Source organism: Zeugodacus cucurbitae, chromosome 5 (genome assembly GCF_028554725.1).
Source record: "Zeugodacus cucurbitae isolate PBARC_wt_2022May chromosome 5, idZeuCucr1.2, whole genome shotgun sequence".
Lineage (NCBI taxonomy): Eukaryota > Metazoa > Arthropoda > Insecta > Diptera > Tephritidae > Zeugodacus > Zeugodacus cucurbitae.
Window position 1 is genome coordinate 22,983,148 of NC_071670.1, and position 10,456 is coordinate 22,993,603.

General features: G+C 32.5%; 1 long non-coding RNA gene across 2 annotated transcripts; it reads left to right on the forward strand.

Moving 5' to 3' along the window:
* The first annotated feature begins 256 nt into the window (after positions 1 to 256).
* Positions 257 to 9,010, forward strand: LOC128921985 (uncharacterized). Of its 2 annotated transcripts, none has more exons than XR_008471269.1 (3): positions 257 to 313; positions 1,913 to 8,565; positions 8,641 to 9,010. It is a non-coding gene; the product is annotated as an uncharacterized LOC128921985 (long non-coding RNA). The 2 variants fall into 2 exon arrangements; XR_008471268.1 differs by lacking the exon at positions 257 to 313 and having other exon boundaries at positions 1,848 to 5,115; positions 5,252 to 8,565.
* The last annotated feature ends 1,446 nt before the right edge of the window (positions 9,011 to 10,456 follow it).

The following is a 10,456-nucleotide window of genomic DNA, read 5'->3' on the forward strand; positions in this document are numbered from 1 at the left end:
AAATTCATTAACCCTAATTTTTGTATGTATAAGAGAGAGATGCACGTACTACAATGAACAGTTCAAAAATCGCCACCATGGCCGCTGTTTATTTGAAAATAAAATTTTAATTGAATGGATGTAAGTGCGTTTTAAATATTTATTTTATTTTGTTAAGTGTTTTTGGATATTAATCACATTTATAATGCATTTATTTGTGTTACTTCTGTTATTTGTTTTTATATTTTAATAATATAATTTTATAATTTCATTATAGTTATACGTGTGTGCACAGCAAAGGAGGAGCAAGGAGGTGACGGTGAAATTGGTGGAGGTATGTTTCCCCAGCAGATTTTAGGATGATCATTTGAGACCTCCTAGATTAATCCTTTTGGAGATATCCTATACTCCCTATTACTCCTAATACTCGTGTGTAAATACACGTAAAATTGTATACTCGTTTTTAACATTGCATGTCATTGGAACGCGAGTACTCCTTTTAACCTCCTAATGGAGATCTCTATGATTACTGCTATAGGAGATCTCTATGATTAATCCCAAAGGAGATCTCTATGATTACTGATATAGGAGTTCTCTATGATTACTACTATAGGATATCTCTATAATTAATCCCAAAGGAGATCTCTATAATTACTACTATAGGAGATCTCTTTGATAAATCCTATATTCTTTTCAACCTGCAATTATTTTAACAAAAACAAATTTTTATAATTATATATTTTATTAAAGTTTTTTAATTAAATGAAAGTACATGAAATCTATTATTTTTTTTTTATTATAAGTGTTCCTGTAGAACTGAGCCTTACATTTGAGAAACGCCGTTTTGATCTTTGCCTCAAAATCAGGGTATGAGTAATCATCTTTTAAGGCCTGTAAAAATTAAACTTAAAAAAAAAAAGATGACATGAATTGAAATTATGTATTACCGTAAAGAAATTTATTGAAAAGTACATAATTCTTCAATGCAACTTTTTTTTTGGCTCCATCCCAATTCACTTTTAACAGCAGGGACTCCGCAATCACTTCATCCAAAATTTTTGATAGGGTCTCTTTGAAAATTTTTGCTTCAGATACGCCACCTATAATAAACTCAAACTGTTTACTAACATCTTATCAAATGTATTTTATCATACTCACAATTTCTACTTCAGGCTTACTCAAAAGCAAGGATTCTGTAGATGCTAATCATTCATGTTTTTAATAAGAAATATCATTAATTCAATCTTCATCGGTGGAAATATGTCAATAATCCGCTCCAGGAGTATAGTGTTCTGCACCGATATTTCCTCTAGCTACCGTATTCTTCGTTCCATGTTTCTTTCTTTCCACATCATTTTCATTTTGTGTATTAGTATTTTGTTTTTTGTATAAATTATTTAATATTTTATTCACTAGACGTTTTAAATGCCTTTTAGAGTACATTTAATTATCAATTTAAAATATTTAATACTCAATAGATATAAAACACTTACGTCTGCTCGCTTTAAAAAACACAGTTGAAATGAACAATTGCTTGAAGACAAAAATTAACAGTTATTATTTCCCTTTAAATTGTAATTTTTGAATCAAAAGTACGATTTTTAAGCTACGAAAAATTAAAAAATCTCCTTTATTGCTCCTAAAGGAGGACAAAAGGAGATCAATACTGAAATGAAGTAAAAAAAAATCACAATAGAAGTATAAAATCTCCTTTTTTGGTCCTAAAAGATGACAAAATGAGTTCAACACTAGAATAAAATATAAAAAAAAAAAACAAAATATAAGAAGAAAATTAAAAAATCTCCCTTACTGCTCCTAAAAGAGGTCAATAGGAGGACTCCTTCATTCCTCCTTTCAGGAGATCTCGCTTTTAAATCTGCTGGGTCATATCTTTTAATACATAGTAAACATTAGTAATTTTAATTAATTTTAGGTTTTTGGATTTAGATTTGGTGCAACAGATAACATCAACAACAACGTAGAAAACAATGGAAAATAACATGGTAAATATAAATGGGTATCAAGAATGATAGAAGACGAGATTACGACAGGCGTTTACAGTTCGCTTTTTTGGGTTTTGAGTTCCGGTTGAGTGACAACTTTCACGACCCCGAACACGCGAACAAAACAAAATTGTACGGTGGTACAAAACAATAAAACCAACACAAAGAGCTGAAGTCAAGGCTGGTGCTTACTTATTATTTAAAATTCTAAGTGAAAAATGCGTATACATTAGGGTGGCCCTTATTTTCCAAAGTATTCCGATCCTCGATCGTACCCCCTAGAAATATGAGAATAGCCAAAAAACTAGTATATACAAAGTTTTAGGTCAATCAAAAAAGATTTAGAAGTTGCGCAAGGAGATTGAACTCCTGAAAAATTAAGAATTTTTGCCATTTTTATGTCTCAGACTTCCATATTTCAAAACCACACTATCCCTTACTGGTTTTCCATACCGTAATAAAATAATAAGAATAACATTAGAACCGTTATAAAGGTATATCACGAGCATGCGACGCTTGAGAATGCACGTGCAACACATTTAATTTACTTTCATATATGTATTTCTGTAACTGTATCATCAATCGACCGATTTTTAAGATTGTGGTAATTTTGGAAAGGTAATAAAAGGCAGATCTTATTACGGTATGGAAACCAGATAGCATGGCTTTGAAATATGGAAGTCTGAGACATAAAAATGGCAAAAATTCTTAATTTTTCAGGATTTCAATCTCCTTGCGCAACTTCTAAATCTTTTTTGATTGACCTAAAACTTTGTATATACTAGTTTTTTAGCTATTCTCATATTTCTAGGGGGTGCGATCGAGGATCGGAATACTTTGGAAAATAAGGGCCACCCTAATGTATACGCATTTTTCACTTAGAATTTTAAATAATAAGTAAGCACCAGCCTTGACTTCAGCTGTGTTGGTTTTATTGTTTTGTACCACCGTACAATTTTGTTTTGTTCGCGTGTTCGGGGTCGTGAAAGTTGTCACTCAACCTGAACTCAAAACCCAAAAAAGCGAACTGTAAACGCCTGTCGTAATCTTGTCTTCTATCATTCTTGATACGCATTTATATTTACCATGTTATTTTCCATTGTTTTCTACGTTGTTGTTGATGTTATCTGTTGCACCAAATCTAAATCCAAAAACCTAAAATTAATTAAAGTTACTAATTTGTATTATGTATTAAAAGATATGACCCAGCAGATTTAAAAGCGAGATCTCCTGAAAGGAGGAATGAAGGAGTCCTCCTATTGACCTCTTTTAGGAGGTTTGAAATATGGAAGTCTGAGACATAAAAATGGCAAAAATTCTTAATTTTTCAGGATTTCAAGCTCCTTGCGCAACCTCTAAACCTTTCTTGATTGACCCAAAACTTTGTATATACTAGTTTTTGGGCTATTCGCATATTTCTAGGGGGTGCGATCGAGAATCCAGAAACTTTTTTTATCCTCCATACAACTAAGGGCCACCCTAGTATACATATGTGCATGTTGAGTTAGTGCGTATTAAGATGTACATACATACATATGCATACAAGAATGCATATTGTAACGAAAATGGCACCAGAACAAACTAGAATTGACTATCGAAATCGATAACTTGCCGGATGTGTCTAGACATCGATACTCGTGGTTGCCAGAATGTTCGAGTGGCGAAGTATCGCTACCAATCGACTATATAAGGGCTGCCGGACTGGCAGCAAGACAAAGTTCTGATAAGAGAGTTGTCGAGTGAGGACAATTCTAAGGAGAGAGTTGTCGAGCAAAGTGTAAACAAGTTATAAGTTAGAGTTGTAAAGTAGAGTATTGAGTACTAAAGTGTTAAGTTATAAGGAATTAGAAATAAAGATTATTGTATAGCCATTAAAGTGTGACCTTTATTTGACAATCGACTATATAAGGGCTGTCGGACTGGCAGCAACACACAGTTCTAATAAGAGAGTTGTCGAGTGAGGACAATTCTAAGGAGGGAGTTGTCGAGTGAAGTGTAAACAAGCTATAAGCTAGAGTTGTAAAGTAGAGCATTGAGTGATTAAGTGTTAAGTTATAAGGAATTAGAAATAAAGATTATTGTATAGCCATTAAAATGTGACTTTTATTTGACAATCCAGTGATCGAACTCAGGGTAGAGTTTCAGCGTTAACAACAGATTTTGGAAATCCATTACAATATTTTGGAATCCAGATGATGGATCGCGGATCGTGTGATAAATATTGAATGTCTAGCATATTTTGTGATATACAAGTCCGATTTGGTGAAAAACAATAGTCCAAAATTTTAAAATCAATAAATGACAAAATTGTAAGAAATAGAACATGGTTCAATATTGGTTGCATATATTAAATTTCTGTGAGAGCAAAAACAAGAACCAAACGTGATTTTTTTGGTTTTCTTCCGACTATTTATAAAAAAATGTACGAAACAAAAACACAACTAGCATCGTAAACATATTGACGTTATATATATTGAACGTCTAGCAGTCGCGAAGTATTCACCCGCATTCCATCAATATACAATATAGATCGCGATCCAAATATCGCGTTAAATATTGAACGTTTAGTAGGCCCCTATGGCGACTGATACACGTTCAGTATTTATTGTGATGTTTCCTGTATCGCGATATTTATTGAAAATTTAGCATGCAATATTGCTGGATCACGATTCTTATCACAAAATATTTAAATATTTTGAAATCCACGTCGCGGATCGTGGATCACGATATACATATTGAACATGTAGCATATTTTGTGATTTACAAGTCCGAATTAGTGAAAGACAACAGTGCCAAAATTTTAAAATCAACTTTATATTAATAATATGAACATGAATTACAATGTTTACAGTAGAATCTTTGCCAAAGCTATGCAACTCATCTGCCAAAGTTTCCCTACAAGACGGAGCTAACTCATACACCACTACACATGCAAAGTTTTGCAGCTTTTACCAATGCATACACATTGCTAACATTTTGTAGTTAAGTGGCAATCTCGGTAGTTAGAGTAGCAAAATTCATTAACCCTAATTTTTGTATGTATAAGAGAGAGATGCACGTACTACAATGAACAGTTCAAACATCGCCACCATGGCCGCTGTTCATTTGAAAATAAAATTTTAATTGAATGGATGTAAGTGCGTTTTAAATATTTATTTTATTTTGTTAAGTGTTTTTGGATATTAATCACATTTATAAAGCATTTATTTGTGTTACTTTTGTTATTTGTTTGTAAATTTTAATAATATAATTTTATAATTGCATTATAGTTATACGTGTGTGCACAGCAAAGGAGGAGCAAGGAGGTGACGGTGAAATTGGTGGAGGTATGTTTCCACAGCAGATTTTAGGATGATCATTTGAGACCTTCTGGATTAATCCTTTAGGAGATATCCTATACTCCCTATTACTCCTAATACTCGTGTGTAAATACACGTAAAATTGTATACTCGTTTTTAACATTGCATGTCATTGGAACGCGAGTACTCCTTTTAACCTCCTAATGGAGATCTCTATGATTACTGCTATAGGAGATCTCTATGATTAATCCCAAAGGAGATCTCTATGATTACTGATATAGGAGATCTCTATGATTACTACTATAGGATATCTCTATGATTAATCCCAAAGGAGATCTCTATAATTACTACAATAGGAGATCTCTATGATAAATCCTATATTATTTTCAACCTGCAATTATTTTAACAAAAACAAATTTTTATAATTATATATTTTATTAAAGTTTTTTAATTAAATGAAAGTACATGAAATCTATTATTTTTTTTTTTTATTATAAGTGTTCCTGTAGAACTGAGCCTTACATTTGAGAAACGCCGTTTTGATCTTTGCCTCAAAATCAGGGTATGAGTAATCATCTTTTAAGGCCTGTAAAAATTAAACTTAAAAAAAAAAGATGACATGAATTGAAATTATGTATTACCGTAAAGAAATTTATTGAAAAGTACATAATTCTTCAATGCAACCTTTTTTTTGGCTCCATCCCAATTCACTTTTAACAGCAGGGACTCCGCAATCACTTCATCCAAAATTTTTGATAGGGTCTCTTTGAAAATTTTTGCTTCAGATACGCCACCTATAATAAACTCAAACTGTTTACTAACATCTTATCAAATGTATTTTATCATACTCACAATTTCTACTTCAGGCTTACTCAAAAGCAAGGATTCTGTAGATGCTAAATCATTCATGTTTTTAATAAGAAATATCATTAATTCAATCTTCATCGGTGGAAATATGTCAATAATCCGCTCCAGGAGTATAGTGTTCTGCACCGATATTTCCTCTAGCTTCCGTAGTCTTTGTTCCATGTTTCTTTCTTTTCACATCATTTTCATTTTGTGTATTAGTATTTTGTTTTTTGTATAAATTATTTAATATTTTATTCACTAGACGTTTTAAATGCCTTTTGGAGTACATTTAATTATCAATTTAAAATATTTAATACTCAATAGATATAAAACACTTACGTCTGCTCGCTTTAAAAAACACAGTTGAAATGAACAATTGCTTGAAGACAAAAATTAACAGTTATTATTTCCCTTTAAATTGTAATTTTTGAATCAAAAGTACGATTTTTAAGCTACGAAAAAATAAAAAATCTCCTTTATTGCTCCTAAAGGAGGACAAAAGGAGATCAATACTGAAATGAAGTAAAAAAAAATCACAATAGAAGTATAAAATCTCCTTTTTTGCTCCTAAAAGATGACAAAAGGAGGTCCACACTAGAATAAAATATAAAAAAAAAATATATAAGAAGAAAATTAAAAAATATCTCTTACTGCTCCTAAAAGAGGTCAATAGGAGGACTCCTTCATTCCTCCTTTCAGGAGATCTCGCTTTTAAATCTGCTGGGTCATATCTTTTAATACATAATACAAATTAGTAACTTTAATTAATTTTAGGTTTTTGGATTTAGATTTGGTGCAACAGATAACATCAACAACAACGTAGAAAACAATGGAAAATAACATGGTAAATATAAATGCGTATCAAGAATGATAGAAGACAAGATTACGACAGGCGTTTACAGTTCGCTTTTTTGGGTTTTGAGTTCCGGTTGAGTGACAACTTTCACGACCCCGAACACGCGAACAAAACAAAATTGTACGGTGGTACAAAACAATAAAACCAACACAGCTGAAGTCAAGGCTGGTGCTTACTTATTATTTAAAATTCTAAGTGAAAAATGCGTATACATTAGGGTGGCCCTTATTTTCCAAAGTATTCCGATCCTCGATCGCACCCCCTAGAAATATGAGAATAGCTAAAAAACTAGTATATACAAAGTTTTAGGTCAATCAAAAAAGATTTAGAAGTTGCGCAAGGAGATTGAAATCCTGAAAAATTAAGAATTTTTGCCATTTTTATGTCTCAGACTTCCATATTTCAAAACCACACTATTCCTTACTGGTTTTCCATACCGTAATAAGATAATAAGAATAACATTAGAACCGTTATAAAGGTATATCACGAGCATGCGACGCTTGAGAATGCACGTGCAACACATTTAATTTACTTTCATATTTGTATTTCTGTAACTGTATCATCAATCGACCGATTTTTAAGATTGTGGTAATTTTGGAAAGGTAATAAAAGGCAGATCTTATTACGGTATGGAAACCAGATAGTATGGCTTTGAAATATGAAAGTCTGAGACAAAAAAATGGCAAAAATTCTTAATTTTTCAGGATTTCAAGCTCCTTGCGCAACCTCTAAACCTTTCTTGATTGACCCAAAACTTTGTATATACTAGTTTTTGGGCTATTCGCATATTTCAAGGGGGTGCGATCGAGAATCCAGAAACTTTTTTTATCCTCCATACAACTAAGGGCCACCCTAGTATACATATGTGCATGTTGAGTTAGTCGTATTAAGATGTACATACATACATATGCATACAAGAATGCATATTGTAACGAAAATGGCACCAGAACAAACTAGAATTGACTATCGAAATCGATAACTTGCCGGATGTGTCTAGACATCGATACTCGTGGTTGCCAGAATGTTCGAGTGGCGATGTATTGCTAACAATCGACTATATAAGGGCTGCCGGACTGGCAGCAAGACACAGTTCTGATAAGAGAGTTGTCGAGTGAGGACAATTCTAAAGAGAGAGTTGTCGAGCAAATTGTAAACAAGTTATAAGTTAGAGTTGTAAAGTAGAGTATTGAGTACTAAAGTGTTAAGTTATAAGGAATTAGAAATAAAGTTTATTGTATAGCCATTAAAGTGTGACTTTTATTTGACAATCCAGTGATCGAACTCAGGGTAGATTTTTAGAGTAAACGACGAATTTTTGAAATCCGTTACAATATGTTGCATTGTTCCCAAAATCTGTTTACTGCATACTGCTAATGTTTTAAGATGTACATATTAGTCCTTGGTTGTAAATATTTTGTTTAGTTATTACAAGCATTAAGCTCTGTAGATATATATATATCTATATTTATACATACGTTTGTTTTTTAGCATTACTTATATTTTCATTATCCATTTCAAATATTGGAAACATATATACTTTGCACAAATAGCGGATTACAATAGCTACAACTTTTCTTAGGTTTGTACTACGAATACAAATATATTAAAATTTTCTAATCGTTAATCACAATTTCTATTTCTAAATATTTTTCAGGCATGATGAACAAGACAACAAATCCCATCGGACATTTAGATTAGCAGTTGCACAATCTCTTTCCGACGAGCTGAACCTTTTTATGATGTACATATGGGATAGGATTGTGTGGAATTGACATCAAAAAATATTGGTTCATTAGTTTCGTTGGATCCTTACAGGATAGTTATAAGGAAAACGTTCGCGTTTAGTACTAATTTATTCATTTGCTAATTCATAATTTAGATGTAAAATATTATTAAATTATACAAATGAATGTTCGAATACTAATAACATTCGTAATAGTAATGGAATTTTATTTGAATTGTATAACAACAATTACAAACAAGTAAGAAAGGGCTAAGTTCGGGTGTAACCGAAAATTTTATACTCTCGCAATTTATTTATTTAACTTTATTTATATTATATAATATATATTGTATAAAGTCCATTGAAAGTTGGAAACCATAATATTAGGTTAGAAGAAGCGAGGTCCTCGTGTTCGATATATGGGGCCTTAAAAAGCTATGGTCCGATTTCGGCAAGTTTTAGAATGGGGCTGCCACACTATAAACATAGTATTTGTGCAAGTTCTGCAACAATATCTTCACTAATGCTTACTTTATACATTGTAATGTGAACGATTCAGATCGTCTTCAAAGTTCTGGTATATAGGAAGTAGGCGTGGTTGTGAAGCGATTTGGCCTATTTTCACAACATTGGGATGTAAGGAAATTATTATAAACCAAGTTTCATTGAAATCGGTCGAGTAGTTCCTGAGAAATGGTTTTTGACCCATAAGTGGGCGACGCCACGCCCATTTTCCATTTTGTAAAAAATCTGAGTGCAGCTTCCACCTGTCATTTCTTATGTGAAATTTAGTGTTTCAGACGTTTTTCGTTAGTGAGTTAACCCACTTTTAGTAATTTTCAACCTAACCTTTGTATGGGAGGTGGGCGTGGTTATTATCCGATTTCGTTCATTTATGGAATGTATTGAGAAGTGGTTTAAAAAAACGACTGCAGAAAGTTTGGTTTATATAGCTCTATTAGTTTCCGAGATATGTACAAAAAACCTATTTGGGGGTGGGGCCACGCCCACTTCCCCAAAAAAATTACATCCACATATGCCCCTTCATAGTGCGATCGTTCATACCAAATTTATTTATTTATTTCCATAGCTTTATTTATGGCTTAGTTATGGCACTTTATGTGTTTTCGGTTTTCGCCATTTTGTGGGCGTGGCAGTGGTCCGATTTTGCTCATTTTTGAAAGCAACCTTCCTAAGAAATAAGTGTGCCAAATTTCATCAAGATATCTTAATTTTTACTCAAGTTACAGCTTGCACAGACGGACGGACGGACGGACGGTCGGACAGACAGACATTCGGATTTGAACTCCACTCTTCACCCTGATCACTTTGGTATATATAACCCTATATCTAACTCGTTTAGTTTTGGATGTTACAAACAACCGTTATGTGAACAAAACTATAATACTCTCTTTATATTATGTTCCCACAGACGCTAATCACCGAAGTTTAGGCTGTTGAGACGTTTAACTCACTAAACCGCTGGATTTAACAAGATTTCGCCATACAAAAATGACACTTCATAATCACTTTACCGAAGCGATTTGAAGCTGAACTACTCTAAATCACCCTATGCGACTCTGATTTTGCGCCATCTGTTGGTCACATTTGTTTAATCGCAGCTGATTTTGACACTACAAACTGTCAAAGTGAAAAAAATGAACACACAATTTTAAAATAAGAGAAAGTAACAGACAAAAGTTCAAATCAAACAAAAATGTGCAAATAAATATAAATAAAATTATAA